The sequence below is a fragment of the Buteo buteo genome, chromosome 24, assembly GCF_964188355.1.
Source record: "Buteo buteo chromosome 24, bButBut1.hap1.1, whole genome shotgun sequence".
In the NCBI taxonomy this organism is placed as follows: domain Eukaryota; kingdom Metazoa; phylum Chordata; class Aves; order Accipitriformes; family Accipitridae; genus Buteo; species Buteo buteo.
In genome coordinates this window covers 14,804,551-14,824,648 of record NC_134194.1, presented here as the reverse complement: position 1 = coordinate 14,824,648, position 20,098 = coordinate 14,804,551, and positions in this window count along the sequence as shown.

Genomic DNA, 20,098 nt, shown 5'->3' with positions numbered 1-20,098 from the left:
GAATCTAAGTTGTTTTCAGCTTTTGATTTTTTTTTTAATTGTATATTTGGTACTTGCATTTGTACATAGATGGATTCATCACTGAAATTGCTTGTGATCACTTGTGTCTAATCAAATGCTGTACGATTCTTCGTTTCTTTTTTGTTTAGTATACTAGCAGGTCTTTCTCCCCGTCTTGCTCAGGTATCTAGTAGAAATCCCTTTTGCTGGGAGAGGACACTTCAATTTGAAAGAAAATGTAAATGACAGTACATATGCTCAGATATATACTATCAAAACTAATAATAAGAATAATTGTGTGGCAAACTATAGTCTTTTGAGAAAGGAGAATGTGAGATTCAGACTTCTCCCGAATGAGGGCAGTAGCGGCACATGATTTGTATAGTCCTTATTCATGTTTAATGTAACACTCATTAAAGACTGTGAGCTTTGGTATATTTATATTAGGTGTTTCAGTGAATGTGTTGTGGAATTACTTTTATAAATTCAGAGCTAAGAAATACCAGAAAAGACTGTGAAGGGAGATATTTTTATAAAGAGGACTTTAAACTTAACCTCCCACTAGAATGATTTTTGAGTTCCAAAGAAAAGCAAGACAACTGGCTGAAGGGAAGAAAATGCTATCACTTGACAAGTAGAGTTAGCAAATCTGCATTTTAAGTTTTCTACTTTTTCAGGAGATGGTGAAGTTTTATAGAATGAAACTTAATTTTTACTGAAGGATTCTTTTCCATATTCAAGGTTTCATTTTACTGTTTAGTTCAATACCCACCAAGTTTATTTCTGTGTACTTAAATAATGTATTTCTAATTGTTACATCCTCATGTGGGTCCTTTGCAGCAGCAGTTATGGAGGTATTAGGTGAATAATTACCCCTCCCTTCTGCCTTAACATAAGACCTGTCATGTTTTCTTAATTGGCTTTCAGTATTGAGTAGCATTAGTAGATTTGTGAAAGAACAGTATATGTCACTGTAGGTGTCTTAATAAGTGTTGTCTTCTGAAGTATGACTTCTCTACCAGGTGAAGGCTTTTTGATATGGCATCTAGTGACGTGATTTTGGGGGCAGTTAATATATTGGTGAAGATAAGATTATAACTGGACAGGTATCTTGCTGAGGTGGTATAAGGACTGGCCTAGTGGATTGAATAATAGAATTAATTATGTAATTGGGTATTAGAGCTTTAAGAAACTGCTGATATGATGTCCAGTCTGCTTTTGTTTGTTCTCTGTGTCTGCTCAGCTTTACATAAGCTTGTTGTGCTTGTGTTCCACTGAGTCTGGGAACGCTGCAATTGCAAGCCAATAATCATGCAGAACGGTGAACTGAGGTCTCTTTACAGAGGACTCTGTAGATCTAGTAAATGAAGTGGAAAGAGTAACTCCATGCAAGCACAACTGCTGCCGACTTGTCAGTGGTGGGGTGTTTGCATTTATATGCTTGCTAACACCAGTGCAGATAGAGAGGTTCCCAAAGGCTTTGCTAGAGCAATGTGAAAGATGTGTCTAATCCCTGGGTGATGAAAAGTGGTAAAGTGGAGCTACCAGCTTTGGCATGCTAGAGAGCACAAACCACAGTTCTGTTCCTAGAGTTAACTGTTAGGCGGAGCTTTTATTTTAGGCTGAAGAAAAACAAGTCTGTTAGCTTTGCTTGTATATAATTTAAACTATCATTTAAGAAGTTTATCTAGCTAAATTTTCCTTTGTTGGATTTATCTGTCAGTATGCCAATGGAGTCTTAACACCCCATAGAATAATGCTTCCCACTTTCTATGCATGGTAAGCAATGGAATGGATGGACCTTGGACTTAGGAATCTAAACTAAATCCGCATAAAAACAAACTGGCAAATATAACATCACATTTTCAAATGCATGTAGACAGCAAACTTCTGGTGGGATGAGGAAAACATTGGAGGGGGAGGGCTGTAGGCTGTCAAAGGGATAACTGCAGGCTACATGTTGGGCTGTAATGTGTGGCTGCTGTCTTCACACTGTGTAAAAAGAGAAAGTGGCACTTTTTAATTGAACTTTGCCCTCTTGTGTGGGACTTTACTCCTAGTACAAATATACCTTGTGTTCTGAAGCTGCCGTTTTGTCACCTGTATGTCTTCAGACACTCTGTAGACCTTCTCTTTATAAGGAATGTGTATATTATAGCATCCTTGCTGGTCACTTCTTCTGCCTGAAGTAGTGTGTGAGACACAGTCTGCCACATGTGCACTGGAGCCAGGAGGGACTGGCTAGTTCCTTTGAGGCCAGTATAAATGTGCATGGTTAGAACAGAGTGGTCAGTGATGGGAGTATGGGAATCTTTTCTTAGAAAGTAGACAGGGAAAACACCCCTCTCCTGTTTTAATGAGCTTTGTGGCTGCCAGGAGGATGTGTGCTTCATTAAGCACACCAGCTGTAAATTGTCAAGCCAGCTGAAACAGAGAACCACAATTGAACAGTTAAATATTTGCGGACTCCTGACTGGATCTTTGTTACACTGTACCATAGTGTGGTGTTCAGGTTAAAACTGTGAAATACAATGTATCCTTATCTTTGCTTGGGACGCCCTTCTCAGCAGGCATTTAGACCACACTAGCACCTGATCTGAATCCAGCACAGTTACAGGTCCAAGGAACTGCAGCAAACGCAGAGAAACTAGAAGAGCTAAACTTGTGCATGCTTGAGTTACTTTAGTTTGAATTGCAGTGAGAAGTGGTTGGTCAATTTAGTGGAGTTCTGGCTAGATCTTGCTTGTGTATTACCATGATTAAGGTAGTGTTTTCCTTGCAAACTTTCTATTTAACACTTATCGTGAGGTTTGTGAATTTGTCTAATGGTCAGTAAGCCTTGTACTATGTTCCATGTGTGGTGGGGGTTTGTGGGTGGGAAGCCTGTGTTTTGGAGCTTTGACAGGTTATCTGTGCTGTGGGCTCAGAAACAAGGGACAATACTCTTTATTGCCATTTTGGTTGCTCTTCATTGTCTCTGGGAAGCATAATTTGCAAATTAAAAGGCTGTTTATCAAATACCTGCTCTAAATAAAGAGAGTTTTCCATAAGGTTAAATTTCCATGATGTTATCTATCTCAACAAAATTACTGTTGCTTCTATCAGTTTCTTCTGTGTCGCTTCTCCCTTTTTGATTTGTTGCTTGCTTCCTGTAAACAAACTTATACATTATGCATCTAGAAGCTATTTTTCTGGTGTTCCCATTCAGAATAACTTAAAATACATGGCAATCACTGCTGCTCAGGAAAACTGTCATATTTGTGTTCCTAGACATCTTGGAAGGTTAAAACCCTGTAGCTGCCTCAAAGGTGATAGCATTCACTGTAATGGATTGCACAGAAAAATCAATAGGAAAGAGCTATTGTTTGAAAATGTTATTTCAAGCTAATGTCAGATTAAAAAATATATATCAATAAAGCCTCTTGTATTGGTTGGCGATGGGAGAACATATGGTTTACTTAGTTACTCTGTAAGCAATTTCATTTTTCTTTCGGAGTAAGGAGTATCTTTAAGCCTCTGCATCTCTAGCCTCTGCTTTTCTTGCGTCTGATTTAATTTCAAGGTAACATGGAACCTTTTACAGATTGACAGAAGGAGACCTGTAGAAGTGTGATGGTTTTGGCTGGGACAGAGATAATTTTCTTCACAGTAGTTAGTATGGGGCTGTGTTTTAGATTTGTGCTGAAAACAGTGTTGATAATACAGAGATGTTTTTGTTAATGCTCAGCAGTGCTTACACAGAGTCAAGGGCTTTTCTACTTCTCAGCCCACCCCACTAGCAAGTAGCCTGGGGGGGACACAAGAATTTAGGAGGGGACGCTGCTGGGACAGCTGACCCCAACTGACGAAAGGGATATTCCAGACCATATGACATCACGCTCAGCATATAAAGCTGGGGGAAGAACAAGGAAGGGGGGGACATTTGGAGCAATGGCATTTGTCTTCCCAAGTAACCATTAACACGTGATGGAGCCCTGCTTTCCTGGAGATGGCTGAACACCTGCCTGCCAATGGGAAGTAGTGAATGAATTCCTTGTTTTGCTTTGCTTGTGTATGTGGCTTTTGCTTTACCTATTAAACTGTCTTTATCTCAACCCATGAGTTTTCTCACTTTCACCCTTCTGATTCTCTCCCCCATCCCATCGGGGGTAGTGAGCAAGCAGTGGCTGTGTGGTGCTTAATTGCTGGCTGGGGTTAAACCATGACAAGAGGCTGTCTTCATAATCATTGCCATGAGATAAAGGCCTGCAGCATGTTGGAAGGAGGTTTTGCTTTTCTTCCCTTCTGTACTCACCCATTGAGTGTCCCAATTCCTACTGGGGAAAAAAAACATTTAAGGAATAACAGCTAATACCATAACTTGATATGAACTACTGTCTCAAAAGTTACCTAAGAAAGGAATAAGGTGAAAAACTGGCTAATAGAAATAACCTGAGGGATTTTAACGAATGTGATCCACAGACAACCTAAACTGTAATTTCTTGGGTCCTGTAGTGCTAACTGTCTGTTTCCTTGTTTCTGGCAGGACACAATAGCCAAGGTGGTACATTATTAGCCACTTTTGCCTCTGCTGGTCCAAGACTCCTTTTCAACCTCTTGCCTATACTTGTGATTACCAGTGCTTGTTACGCTGATAAAACTGCATGGGCCCATGTGCCTCAATCAAAAGCCACTTTGCAGGGTAGTGCAGGCCCACCCTGCTACTGGGAATGTGACAAGAATTTCTGCTTTGCCAAAGATTTTAAGCTCTGCCTTTTTATTTCTTTTCACCCAGAGCTTTACTCCAAATCAGTATTGCTGCTTGTTTGCTAAGCAGCAGCAACATGTCAACGTGCTGATGGCACACAGTTTGTAACCAGGTAAATTGGCCATAGGTAATGGAGAGTTTACTGAAGTGAAACCATTGTGGACACTTGTATTCAATTCTTCCGTGTGCATGGAAAGTTATGAACATCCCAGGATCCAGCCAGGAACTATGGTACTTATGTCTGCAGTCCCATCCTTCTCATAGTACCTGTAGTCATCACTGTACCAGGCATTCACTAGACATAATGCAAGAATTCCCATCTTTAATAGCTGGTAACTAGCCAAAACTTAACTATGGGTGAAGTAAAATGGCAACACTTCTTTGTGAATCCTTAAATCCTCATTCAGTATGTTTCATCAGAAACATGCCTTGCATTTTTTTTTTTTAAAAGCAGTGTTTCTACATAGCAATCCTTGTACCTGTATCTTAGTTTATGGATTTTCATAATTAATGAAGGTGACTCATTCTGACTTGGTACATTTCTGAGACAGCACTGAAAGCCAGTAGATTTCATAAAGTACTCCAGAGAGCTTCTATGCTATAACTCATTGCAGCATTTAGTTTGTAATTAAAAAAGCTATGCCTGATGGGCAGGACAAGAGGATTTAGAAAGAAAGATGTAGATGGGGTTTTGGTTTTCTTTTTTCTTTTTTTTTTCCTTCTTTTAAATTAAAACTCTTTGAATAGACAACTGTTGATATGTTGAGAAAATCTGAAGTGGTTTCTCTATGTCATAGAAATCACATATTTACAACACATAGTTATTAGAACTATTTTTCCTAATAGATCCAGAGAGCAGAACTCCATGCTTATCCCCCTACCCCTTAGAAATTGTGCCTTGAGGCTTTGGGATACTTTAGCACTTAAAAAAAAATTAAGTGTTGTATGGTACCTATCATGTTCTAGATGGTCTTCCACGTGTTTTTATGTAAATTCTCATGTAATAAAACTAGTATTTTAAGGAAAAAACTGACACAATGGTTACTATATTGTGGATACATGCAAACTAAATACTGCAAAAGTACCTTTTAAGTAGTGAAGTGCCTTTTGTGTGTTTTTGTTTTAATGGAAACAAGAATTTCAACAGAAGGGAGCTGTCTTTGAATGGAGAAGAAAATGTAAGTCATCGCTTATTTTACCTGTAAGCCAAGAAAAAAAGAAAAGGTTTTGCAGCAAGCCATTCAGACCTATATTGGCTTTTAAGGCCAGTATGTTGAAATTCCCATCTCCTCATTAATAATGTGCTTAAGTTTGTACAACAGAACTTGATTGGATGCATAATTATTTTTTGAAACATCTGATAGAAACCAGTAAATGTGGGCTGTCCTCCTGCAAGCCTACAGTTTACACTTAGTTTTCTTGAGTGTTTTGTTAAAGTTCTCTCAGTCACTGTGCTTCATGGGGCTGCCTTCCTTGTTAAAATAGTTTTATGCTTCTGTGACTTTTGTAATTATGTGACCAGTACAGAATTGTTTTGCATGCTAAGGACTTGGTCTCCCAGATTTGTGTTGCTGAGCATTCACAACGACAGCAGAAGTCAACAGACATCCAGCATGTCTGAAACTTAAGCCCTGAGGCCCAATCAACCTTTTGCTGAAATCAGTGAAAAGGCTGGCAGCAGTGGGAGCTGGACTGAGGACAAGAAGTCTTTTGAGGCAAAAGTCAGAGTAGGAATATCATGAAATACTCAGTTCCTGCCCAGCTCCAGTGCTGGCTATTGTCCAGAGTTAGTCTGTGCTTGCCTGCACGCCCTCTGTGCCTCTGTTGCTTTGCTTTGTTTCTTTGAACAATCATTTTAGCACTTTCAAATGTAACATTTGAGAGCTCCCTCTGGCACTAGCTCTGTAAAGTGCATGTGTGGCAATGTTTTGTTTGTGTCTTTTTGATGTTGTTCTGTGAAAAATGATAGAACTTGTGTGCTGTTTGTTGGTTTAAAAACTGTGGACTTCATAGCATTTTCCCTAAGAGACAGAAGCAGACAGGCCCTTGCTATAAAGTAAGTGAATGTATAATCACACAGAGACTGTTTTGCACTTGTTCTCTTCTGCAGTTATTCAGGTCTCTTCAATGTCCTGTTCAGCACACTGCATCTGGTTTTCTGGTTAGTGTTCAAAAGAAGTAATTACAGGAGATGAACCTGAGAGACTTCCCCTCAGCACTCTTGGACAGACCTTTGAGTAGACAAATACTCCTATGCCTCTTTTGAATGCAAAGCAGCAGGGCAAGGCTTTTTGAGGCAGGCAGTAAATATTCCACTGTAGCTTTGGGGTTCTTTTAAATAGAAAACAGCTCCTGTTTCATAGCTGGGGGAGCTGGGTTGCAATGGGTCCCCAGTCACTTGTAGGCACAAGGGTGTTTTTGCTTATGGCTTTTTGCTTTGTTTTTATGAGTTGGTGTTTTACTACATCTGATCTGGATACTTCCAGACCCCCAAACCATAACAAATGTATAACTTGGAACCGCAAATGAAGGGATATTTGGCCAGTCTGAACCGATTGCCAGTTTTGGCTCCTTCTGCTTGTTCAGTGGTGTTTAAACTTTTAAATCTATGCATCTTTACATTTTTTTGTCAACTATCAGAAATAAATCTTGGGTTTTGTATATACAAACAGCAACTGCCAGGCTCTTATTTCTCACTCTTTAATGTAAAAATGCATTATGCTCAAATGTGTGTGCTGAATTACTAGGCAGTTGTGCAAAGGCATGCTAGTAAGTGAGTCTTGAGCTACTTGAGTGAAATAGGGGTATGCTTACTGAAGCTGTATGAAGTAGCAACAGAAAAAAAATCTGCCTTTGTGAAACTAAGTGCATAACTGGTAAGCAAGAACTGGTTAAGAAATTTTTGACAAAATAACTCTTCTTAGGATAGGCTAATTTCAACAAAAGTTTGATTTGAAAAGGTCAAGATGTTGCTTCTGGTCAGAACTCAAAGGAGAGACCCTTACCATCAGCAGGTCAGATGCTTTACTTCTATACTTATAGTTATGGGGAACTTGGGTTGAACCCTAGACTATTCAGACACTTTTAAGTAGAGGTTTTAATGGGTCTTTTCTACATACCTGCTGATAAACCAGAAGATTCTATTAATAATGGGTCCTTCTGGATCTTCAGAACCAAATTCTATTACTGTTTTTTAAATGCCTCAACTTTAATGATATGAATTCTATGCTGGCCAAACATAGATGTGAAAAACTCTGCCCTTTGACCACTGTATTATGTGTGAATATCAAGAGATGTTAAGCTGTGCTACCTCCTGGCACTTCAGTGCCTAATGATGGATCCTTCCTTGGAGTACCAGAGGAAGACTGGGAGGTATATTATCACTGCTCTATTCTTTTCCTCTCTCTTCCTGATAAGCTTCTTGATTACCGGAAGCAAATGTAAGTAAGAACTAGTGCTACTTTAAAGCATTAAATCCCATTCATCTCTTTCCTAAGTCTGGTTGTGTACTCTCCAACTAGATGAGGGATCTCCCAAGAGAAAAGCTGTTCCTTGTGGATGCTTTATTACTGGTTTTGCTTCTGGATCTTGTGGAATTCAGTGACCATAGGGATAATGTATCTGCAAAATAAATACTGTTTGTTCAGGAGCTTAGATAATGCTTGTTAAAGGATGGTATAGTCCTCCTAAAGGTATTCCAGTGCCTGAATTACTTGTTCTGCTTTGTTCAGCATTTTGCATAGTCTCAAGCACGAGTAAAGCTATTACAAGAAATTGGCATACAAATGACAAAGTCACTGAGATGAAAGTGAGGATAACAAAGAATAGTGGAAGGTGGCGTGTGGGAAGCATGAAAATATTCATAGTACTCAGTGGTACTGCAGCTCAACTGAGATAGGATAAGTGTTTATGTGGGCTAGACAAAACAAAGTTAAATATACTGATTTAAATGGTGTTCATGATATAACCATAGGTTGATCAAATTCTGCTTTGGGTTTGCAGCGGACTATAAATATGCATGTAACCACTAAACTGACCATCATAAGTCACTGAACTGTAGAAACTCTACTTGGCTGTAGCTTTTCTTGACCGTGTAGTAGATTCTAATGTTCAGCTATCTTACCCTGCAATATTTTGAACTTTCCCCAAATTCGTGTAATCAACGTCCTTCTAATCTACAGAAAGGGGAGGTTTTAATGTGCTGGCTTCCTCTTTCTAGTATTGGAGTAATTAACAAATTAGACCTGTATTTCAGATACTGTAGAGTAAGACAAAGAAATGATTTTAAGCCTTCCAACAGCTTCTGCTTAATAATGAGAATATGATGCCAAGTGGCATCTTGTGTCATTTGCTGCCAAATATCATTTTGCCTCATAGAATTTGAATCCACTCAAGTGGTATGAAAGCAAAACTAAAAATCAGCCTACCACTGTTACTTAGAAGCTTTCAAGTATACTTGGAAAACTGAGATCAATGGAGACCTTTACCAAAATATCAAATTAAAAATAGGGATTATCTCACTCACTTAAAAGCTAATTTAAAAGAAACTATCTGCAGTAGGGATTCCTGTCCCATAGTGGACTTAGAGGTCAGCTCACATGGTTTCTGGTGAAGTTTTTGTGCTTTGGTTTTTTGAAAAATGGGTATGATTGTGGAATAAAGTCTTCCAAGTTTATAAATATGGTAATACAGACTGGAGAGCAGGGTACAAACAGCTGCAACCTGTTTTCTTTCTTTACAGCTAAATCCAGGTGAACAGATCAAACTCCTTTAGAAATACTGTGTAGATACTCTAAAATCTCAAACTAACTTGCCTTTGGTAACATCAAATATTCTATTGGTGCATATACATAAAATTGATTTTTTTAATGAATGGTGTCATATTCTGGTAAAATCCTTTGTGTGGGAAGAAAAATATTTCTCTAAGGTATAGAAATCTATAAACCAGTGAACCTAAGTGCAGGGAAGGGATCCATGTGCCCAGAGTTGCCACAGAGTGCTCTTGAATGTGTCAGAACTTTCAGCTGGGAAAAATTATGGATGCTGTGACATGTCTGACAGAGCAGCTTTTGTTTTATGCAGTTGTGCTTGGATGGAAGTTGGGATCACTACTGCAGATGTGTGCTGCCTGTAGAGCTCTCCTGGCTCCATCTACAAAGGCACAGAAAGGAGCTGTGGGATGGGAGGGTCCAGCTGGGGCCACCCCAGCATATCTCTCCAACTGAGAACCAAAGTGAAAATTGGGAGGTATGTAACACTGACAGCAGTAACCTGTCACGCTGTACACAAGAGACCAATGTCTTACTTTGATATATAAATTGATCAGTTGAGCAGTGTGTGCCAAAGGAGTTAGAGAGTTTACATTTGGGGAGGTGCAGGGCAGGGACAGAATGCCACGCTAACTTCATGTTAATTGAAAGTTTTCTTCTGCTGTGTGGGAAGTACAATACTTGATGCTTGCACTGTTTGATCAGTAGAATGTCTCTGATACTGACATATGGAGTTATCAGACTTCAATGTTGAAAACAGAGGAGCTCTCATTGAAGCCAAAACTGGTGTTCGGTTCAGTTCATGTTAGGAAAATGTTGTATTTTCCAGAAGGACAGAATTCCTTACAGGAGGAGGCTGTCTTTTTAAAAGCTATGAAAATAATGTAGAGCTATTGATTTCTTAAAAGGGACAAGAATTTTAAGTCATCTACTTCATTGACTAGCTCTGCTTGCTAGAAAATAGAAAACCTAAAAAAGCTTACAATTTGTTCCCAGAAAGTTACATAAACTTATGCTTATAGTTGTGTTAAGTGGAGAAAGAGCACATTAGCACCTCCTTCTGTATTGTTAAAGAGTGTGCATGGGGAAATGTATTCAGAAGAGCTTGCACAGAGGGATGACTTTCTTAAAGGTAAAACATCCCCTGGGAAGTTCACCTTCCTGTGCTGTCTTCTATTTTTGTTGAACTTCAGTGTCACCATAAAGGTTTTACAGTCCTTGAAATAGACCTTGTTTCTTAATGTTTTTCATAGTTAAGAGAAAGATAATTCCAAGCAAGATGTGGGTACTGGGGGGACCTCACACCTCATCTTGAACATGACACTTGTTCTAGGAGTATGTTTGGATTTAAGTTTCTATCTTTTTTCTCTCTCCCCTCCCACCACTTTCTAGCCTAAACACTCTACAGATACCCCAAAGTGTGGCTAAAGCTCAGATCAAAAGGGAGTAGCCATTTAATAAAAAGCTGATGTTAGAATCAGGTATTTGATTTCTTTGAACACCTTCTAACTGCACAGTTCCAAAGCCTCTCTCTGCTTTTCTTAAAACTGAAGATTTAAATGCTTATTCCACCTGTACTCTTGATTTCTTCTTTCAGTTTTTCTATTTTTGCTCTTGCTTCTCTTGTGCAGATCTGTATGGTTTACCACATTACTTCACCTTTGTCCATCTGTGAACCAGTATTAGAAAGAACCTTTAGGAAAAAAACCCCCATTGTATGTATTATGTACAAGTAATTTAAAAAATAACTTCTAATGCTGGTTAACTGAACTACATTATTCAAAAAATTTATTAGTTTGCTAGTCAATACAAAGTTTTAATGAAGGCAAAAGGAATTGCTTTAACATTTGGGGTAAACATCATCATTTCTCAACACTTGTAATCACAGGAAACTTAGAATTTATTTGGCTTTCCGTGATATGTAAATGTGAAGTAGATATATTGCATATATGAATGTTTTTGCAGTGGGGTGGCTTACTGGGTTCTCATTTGTTTTCAAATTGATGTGCCAGTTGCTTCTGTAATACCGCATTTTCCTTTTGATTTGTAGGGCTACTTCATTTATACTCTTTACATCTGTTCCCAAAAAAGCCCTGTTATATGATGAGTGGCGCATAAGGAGTATATAGATTAAATGCCATTGGAAAATGAGCATGTGGGATTTTTTTGTTTGTTTGGTTGGTTTTTTTTTTGGAGAATAGTGATAATTAAATTTCAGGCAAAGTTTCATTTCCTGCTCATGCCACATAGCAGTATTAAGTGTTTTCATGCTTCATCACTCATTATTTTTTTTTTATTAGCTCTCTATTTAGAATAGTTTTTTTTGGAAAATATTTTATCTTAATAAGAATAACCTATCAAGCAAGAAAGCCAGCAGACTTCACATTATCACATTCTCTGTACAGGAGTTTATCTTTTTGCTGCCACTGCTGCATTCCACAGTGCTCTGATGTTGGAAAATGGATTGGTTTTAATGGTTGATTTTTGACTGACAAAGGCAGAGAGGGCACCAGTGGCCTGTCACAAAAACGATGGGATTAGAACCAACTGAATAGACACAGAACAGGTTAAAGAGCTTTTGGGAGAGATGTGCTGTACACTGGCACCTCTGATCAGCATTAGCATTCTCTGCCTATTGCAGAGACTCTTTAAAATGCCATTTGCATTGATGATGGTATAATTGACATGGCTCCCCAAGGAGCTGTAGGGATTGTAGGAAGCTCAAATCTCAGGAAAAGTCATCTGTTCTTGGGACTCTTATATAGTCTGAGGTCGTGTTTGGTAGCAGGACTTGCATTGTTGTATGCTATCATTCTAATAATAAAGGGCTATCAGCATTATGGCTCTTCTCAAGTTCCCAGCAGTGTTTTTGTTAAATCTAATTGAACATTAACTTGCTAATTAGCATTAATGGTTCATTCTATTGGCTAATTGACAGCATAGTTTTGTTTAGAGTGGCTTTTCTGGAAGATATAGTGTAATAAACTTTTACAATGAAATTAATAACTTATAGAAGGTTTCATTATTTCAGTAGTAAAAGTAGGAGGATGTGCAATAAAAATTCTATATTTGCTTTCTAGAGCTCTGAAGACTAGGTGGTAAAGCAAGTGTACAAATCAATGCCTAATAACTACGGAAATAAGTAACTTAAAATATTAAAAGGGATTTGGGAAGGAATTGATAGAAATAAGATGACTTTTGGGACCTATGCATACTCAGAAGCTATGAGAAGATTCTGCATATTAGAATGTGGTTAGAAGGTACATTATTGAGGCTTTGCTGGCAAGTACAGTAGGAGATAAAACTGATTTGCCTGTAAAAGTTAGTACCTGACACTATGTCAGTAAGCACTTCTTTTTTGGGCTTGTGTATATCATATGCAGAAGATAGCTGAGGGAGCAAAATTTAGTTGCTTGCCTAGGAACTGAATACCTTATTTGTATGTCCATATATGTATTTAGTGAAAAGATCATTGTAATGAAAACAGTACCAGAAAGAGGAGGAGAGGTGCTGACTTAATAAATCTGTAGAGTGTAAGTGTGATTACCTGTCTTTGGAAACAAAAGCTTTCATTTGACTTCAGTAAAAGATATTGGATGAAATTTTGATCTGATACTTAAGTGCAAATTTGCAGTAATTTCACTGAAGGCTTAACTTAATCCTACACTGAATCAGCACTAAAAATTAAATTAGATTTTGTCAGTTCAGATTTATTCTTTTAACCTACAATTTAGCTGAAGTCCATTGCTCTGAAAGGAGGTACTGCTCTTTGAGATGAATATTGGGCATACTGGTAGTCTTAGGCACTCAAAAGAGAAATTGCAACAGTGAATGATTTTGCATGCTTGTCTTATGCAAAGGTTGAAATGCAGTTTCTGAGCAGTGAAGTATTACTGTTGAAATTTTCAGCTTTTCTTATCGGTCTTGTGCTTAAGACATAAACCAACCATGTTACACATCAAATCGTGGAAGGGAGGGGGCAAAAAAGATCTTTAAGTGAATTTTTTTTGATACAAGTTTTCTTGTGGTTTTTGCCTTGAATTCCAAGTATTTTTTGCTAATACTCTCAGGTAATGAATTATTGAAGGCTTAGAAGTGGCTGTACAGTAGAAATTGATGGAGGATGTTTTTTTTCTTGAAAGTGTAATTGTATGAGGAAGTAGGAAGACAACATTAGAGGAAAGTGGAGAGAAAAGCAGCCAAAGTTGGACTAACTTGTATTAAGGTGGATGCAGTTTAAGACACAAAAGCCATGGCAAATTCACTCTCATAGCTTTTTTTTTTCTTTTAACAATCACAAGAAAAACACTAGTGCCTTTTTACAGTTCTAACTGATTGTTGTACCATTAGAAAAGAAAATTGAGGATAGATGCATAACATAAACAGTTCAAGCACTTCACAAAGATTGCATCATCACATATATCTGACACATGGCTAAGTGGACTACACAGTTAAGTCACCTCACTATTAATTCCCCTTTCTTACTCTTTCATATGTGTTTGCACTATACCATTATTTGTCTTTAAATTAATTTTATGTGTCATTTTCCATCAGGTGGAAGACACCTACAGAAACACCAGCATGGTGTATAAAATGATTTAATGTTGGTGCTTCCTATCTAAATAGTTTTTTCTCATTTAAATACTTCTGAACCAATTTATAAGCCAGCATATGTTAAAGGTGATATTTGAGATTGGAAAGTTTGATTCTGCTAGTTTATACTTAAAAATATACAGATACTAAAAAGGATGTCTGCCTATAACCTGTAAGCTTCGAACTTCTAAATTACACAGTAAATATGGATGGTCACCATTACCCAACGCAATGCGCTCTCTTCCCATTTTTGTTCAAGTAACTGCTGGCATTTGCAATTGTAATTCTCTTCTCTCATCTTGCCCTGCATTTTCAAGTTGCTGGTGCTGAAAAGAATGACCCTCAGACCATTATTAATCACGAAACATTTACCAACAGTAGCATCTTTGTACCTTGATCAAATTCTAGCTCTGGTAATTTCATTCTTCTTGCCTCAGGTATCCATATAATTTCCTGGATTGATATTTTTTGTGTCTCTTCTTGTTGCCTGTTGAACAGTTTCTGTATTCCACCCTAGCTGAAGAATGTATTTCAGTGGGGGATGAACTGTTCCTGACATTTCTCACAGCAATCTGAAAGGTTATAAGTACCTTTAGGAATTTTTAGAATTGATGTTCTGTAAATGCCTAAGAAATTATTATTCAAAGCTTAGCCTTATTCCAAAGAGGAGGGGGGAAATTCACTCACGTAACTGGTACAGCTTAAGCATGGAAATTGCTTGCCAATCTACATTGTACAAAACATTCCCATGTTATTCAAGTTATGTCTTCAGTATTCCTGCATGCTAGCATGGAAGAAAAAATAAAACCTTTTTCCCTATCTTTATGCCACATTGGAGAGAAATTCTCTGTTCTTGTTCCTTTTTGTTTTCTTTGTATGGACAACTGTTTTAAATTATACCTGATCTTCAGTAGCCTTGTCATAGGACCTGCTATGAATTTGTTTTTAACAAATTATGAAATGGCTCTTAGTTTAAAAAAGCAAACCAACCAACCAACAAACAAACAACAAAAACCAACACTGCACACACAAGCCCCCAAACCCTCACCCAAACCAGCCAACAAAACATGCTTTCACTACTTTCCTTCTATAGCTGTGTGACTAGAACCTGCATGCTGTTGATACTGAGGGATGACCCCTTATGTTTTTGCAATACTGGTTCTGTATGTTTTCTTCAGGAAAGAGGAAATTCTGAAAATGTTAAAATGAGTATTTTCAGGCTTGGCCTTTTTAACAGTCTGATGATAAAACTGATGCTTTCCAGGCCAAGGATATTTTCTCCAGGATGGGACATATCTGCAAAGTAGGAATTTTGGATTTCTCAAGGAATACTATGATTAAATATATTAAAGGTGTTAAATTCAGAACTGGTTGGAGAGCCTTCAAAAACTTCACTTGAACTTTATGGGTCCTTTTTGGCCACAAGTACTTGGGAGAAGCTTGGTTTAATTGTTTGCCCTGACCACATGAATTTTATATGTTTAATATGTGGTTTATCTGGTAACTGTGGTTCATACAGTTTTCTCGGACAAAACTAGAGAATGTAGCTCATTCTTGTTGCAATAGGAAGACAAATGAAATCTCATTACTTTAAAAAGAGGGTATAAGCATCCACATCAAGAGTCATAGTTTTATTTTTCAATCCAAACTCCATGCTCCATGTAAGCAGCAACTGTGAACTCTCAAATTCCAGTCTCTATTTTTTGTTATGACAGGAAGTTTTCATGTACTTGAGAGAGCAAGGCAATCTTCTCAGTAAATGAGGATCAGGGCTCCTAGCTGTGAACAGTTTACAGATTCACTTTAGCTAAAGTTATTTAACATTACAGACAAATGTGAGAAAATGTTTGTTGTTCCTTTATTGTAGTTACTGTTCCACATCTTATTAGAGAGGAATTCTGTATTCTTTCCTACTAGGGTCTGATTTCCCTCAGTCTTCCCCTATGTCAGTCACTTTTCAATTGATTTGCAAGGTCCAGCAGAGGAAAAATTCAATCCTTTGGTGTTCTTTTTTGTTTGTTTTTTTGTTGTTGTTGTTTTTTTGTTCATTTAGATTGCTGCAGGCAAACCCTGATCTAGAAATGACAAGTTAGTTTGCCTCTGTCCTTATTGCAAAATTGAGAGTAAGGTTTCATTGGCCTTGATAGTCACCATTTTGATAATTCAAGGCCAGTTACTGTTCTCTCCAGATTCATACTAGATATCCTGGACTGTGACTGCCAGGTGTGGAAGAGCTTCTCTGTTTCACTTGGTGAGAGAGCTGGAAAAAAAGTTTAAATTACTTTTTTTGAGTAGTCTTTCTCCTTGAATTTTCCCCTTCAATTATTTAATTGAATTAATTACTGCCTTGAACAAACCGTAACTGTAATTTCTGTTACACTGCACTGGTACATCCTGTGTACAGGGGAGTTGGAGGGACATGCGGGATTAAGTTTTGCCAGATAGTAGTTTGGTACAAAGTATTTTGCTCAATTTAAAAGGAAATAAGCATGTAAGGGCTGTTCGTCAAGTGAAAATGAGACTTGTAAATTCAGCATCTCAGGTGTTTTCAGTTCCAGATCTACAGATAGGGACACTTACTTGATGAACTGAATGCAAAACCAGGAGCTTATGTTTTTCACTTTTGACACTGACTAAGGGCAGCCATATGGCTTTGCTTAACTTTGGTTTCTTACTTGACCCTTCTCCTTCTGCTCCACCTCACCTTTATTGTCTTCAGTGACAATTATAGGCTTTTCAGAATCTCAGATTCACAATGTAATGGTGGAGGTACCACAACTGGATTGTGTCCTAACAAAGGTCACTTGTGAACAACTTTTTCAAAAAGGCAGGCAGGACATGGGTAACACCTCCCTCCTGTGTATGTACAAAGTGTTGGTTCTTTGTTGCATCCCCTAACAGATAGTTTTGCACCAGCAATAAACTGCTGCTATTTCTGATATCTGTGATGGAGCTCATGGATGTCAAATACTGTACTGAACAGCAGTGCAGTCTGTATAGGTGCCATTCAAAGATGCCAAAATTATGCAGCATGCACTGGACGCTGTACCAAGCTGTGGCTTGGTGCTGAGAAGAGTAGACGCTTTTCATAGAACTGCAGTTGCCTGCATGCTGACCTAAAATCAACAGCAGTTTTCTGAATGCTTTCTATAAACTTATCTTTGGCACCTGGTAGCTCTTTCTGGCTCTGTCTCTGTGTCAGGATGATTATTATAGTTGGATGACAGGAATGTTACTTCTCAAGAAGACAAAGAAATCTTCTGTACTACAGAGGTAAATGAGCATGCTTAAAAGACAACTGGGCTTGGATTCTTCCTTGAAACTTCACTTTCGTTTTTAGCTTGCAAAAACAGAAATGCAATGAACAGAGTATTACTAAGCCTCTTGGTGGAAATGCAGATGTCTTGACACTGGAATACATGTCAATCCAGAGAGAGAGAGTGGCCTTTGTTGCCAAGTTGCTAATTATTCACGGAAAAGATGAAAGCTGAGCATGGATTTCCCAAATGATTTCATATTATACTCTGAATTAAAAATACATTAAATAGAAATGCTGATGTGGTAGAAAGGATCTTTGTCAGTACAAGGCTGCAAGATTGTCATGGTATTTAGATTAATAGAATCAGGGGGAACAGGTAGAATGATTGCAAGGAAATATACTGCAGCAAAGCAGATGTTCTCATGGTGTCTATCACCTGTGTCCTGTCACAGAATGAATAGCTTATAGCTGACCAGCTCCCCTTTCTTGGAAGGTGTAGTAGACTTTCATCTCTGATACTGGGAGTAATTTGTATGCGTAGCCAGGGTTACTCTGCAGTTCTAGCCATGTAGCTGAGGTCAGTGTGATTCAGAACTATTCAATATAATTTGGTTTTCTCAGCCTGAAGTGCTAGAAAACATTATTATGATCAAACCTGATGTTATGAGCAAAGGTTTTGGTTGAATATCATTCTAGATAGGCACATCTGTGCATTTTGGGCCTTGTTACAAATTATGCAGGTTGTCTAGAAGATGTTGCTATAAGTGTCCTAACAGTATGGCTTTTTTGCTGGATTTTACATATTACAATTTTCTTCTTCTGTATAGTGAAAGCTGATGTATCTTGAAGACTATGTTTTTCTATAAGAAGGCAGAAGTAATGTAGTATGATTATAATGTGTAGATTGTCGCACTCTACACTGCACTGGTGTGGCCCCTCCTTGAGTACTATGTGCAGTTTTGGGCTCCTCAATATGAGACAGACTTCACACTATTAGTGTGTTCAAAGGAGGGTGACCAAGATGATGAAAGGTCTCGAAGGCAAGACTTAAGAGGAGTGGCTGAGGTCACTTGGCTTGTTCAGCTTGGAGAAAGAAGGCTGAGGGGTGACCTCATCACAGTCTACAACTGCCTTAAGCAGGGCAGCGGAGACGGAAGTGCTGATCTCCTCTTTCTGGTGACCAGTGATAGGACATGTGGAAATGAAATAAAGCTGCTTGAGGGAAAGATCAAATTAGACATTAAGAAAATGCTCTTCACTGACAGGGTGGTTGGTGATTGGAACAGGCTCCCCAGGGAAGTGGTGATGGCACCAAGCCTATCTGAGTTAAAGCAGCATCTGGACAATGCTCTTAGTTATATGGTTAATTTTAGGTAGTCCTGTGAGGAGCAGGGAGTTGGACTTGATGATCCTTATGGGTCCCTTCCAACTTGAAAGGTTCTGTGGTTCTACAGAGACAATTTAAAGAAGTGTTATAGCAAAGAACAGTGATACCAATTTGAACTGCAAACCAATTAAGCTATACAATTGTCAATACAGGCAGAGGTTCTCATTCCATAATTGCCTCAGTCTTCTATATGCAGCTTCAGCAAGGTCCTGTGGTCCAGGCTGTCTTCTCTACAAGAGGTCATTGTCCCTGATTAGACAGTTTTCTCCATCATTTCCTTAAACAGCTTGTGAAATCAATGTTAGGTTTTTGAGCAAGCTACCCAAAGGGATCTGTTTTATTCACTGGGTGACTTTAAGACTGGATCTTCTGGTGGCCTCTCAAAGATGTAACTGAAGGGTGTACATTTTTAAGTGGTCTTCCCATCCACCTGAAGGTTAGCAATCTCCATTCATATGCTTTTGATATGGTCATTCCACAGAAATGTTGGGCTTCTTATTGTTCATTCTGCTGTGACATTTATAGCTATTTTATAACCACCCTTTGAAAGCATGCATAGTGTTCTATGTCTCTCAAGGATTAAGCACCTTTTAAAATCTTTACCTGTTACTTCAGATTTCTCTGTTTAGATACACACACACTTTTCTTTGAAGGATAGAGTAACTGTTATCAGCTGATATTAATGCATTCCCTTTGCTTTGTGTTGGGTCTTATCTATGATGTTCATGTGACCCATCCTTTTCCCAATTAAAAGGACAGGATGGCATACTCACTTGCTTGTCTCTTTTTGCTAACTCTGGAAATTGGTTGTGGTATGAAAGGAACGCATGATACCATGTGATATTTTCTGTACTGATTTGAAAGTCAGTCCCTATGGGCCTGCAGCTAGTCTCACTGTGCCTGAGTAAAAAGGGGAAAATCCTACCAGTTTAACCTGCTTTTTCAAAACAATCACATTCTGATTCTTTTTGTGAAGGCTGTGAAAAACAGAGATCCATCAATATAATTTCTTATAATCTCTAGTGTGCAAATTCCTGCCTTACTTCCACACTGCTGGGCCAACACATGTCCTTATCTCTTCATATTTTGATCCTGATATTCAGTATCAATATGATCAGTTGTACACCATGTTACTTATCTACCAAATAGAACTTAACATGAAACATATTCTGGGTACCCAGGCATTGCTCCACTATTTCTAAATTTTCTGGTTTTCCTTTCCTCAGCCCTTCCCTTGCCCTTAAAAACTGCAGAAACACTACTTGGAGTATGGCCTTGAAGGCAGAGTGTTGTCTACATTAGCATAAGTTATTCACTAGATATTTTAAATTCCAGAGTTCTGA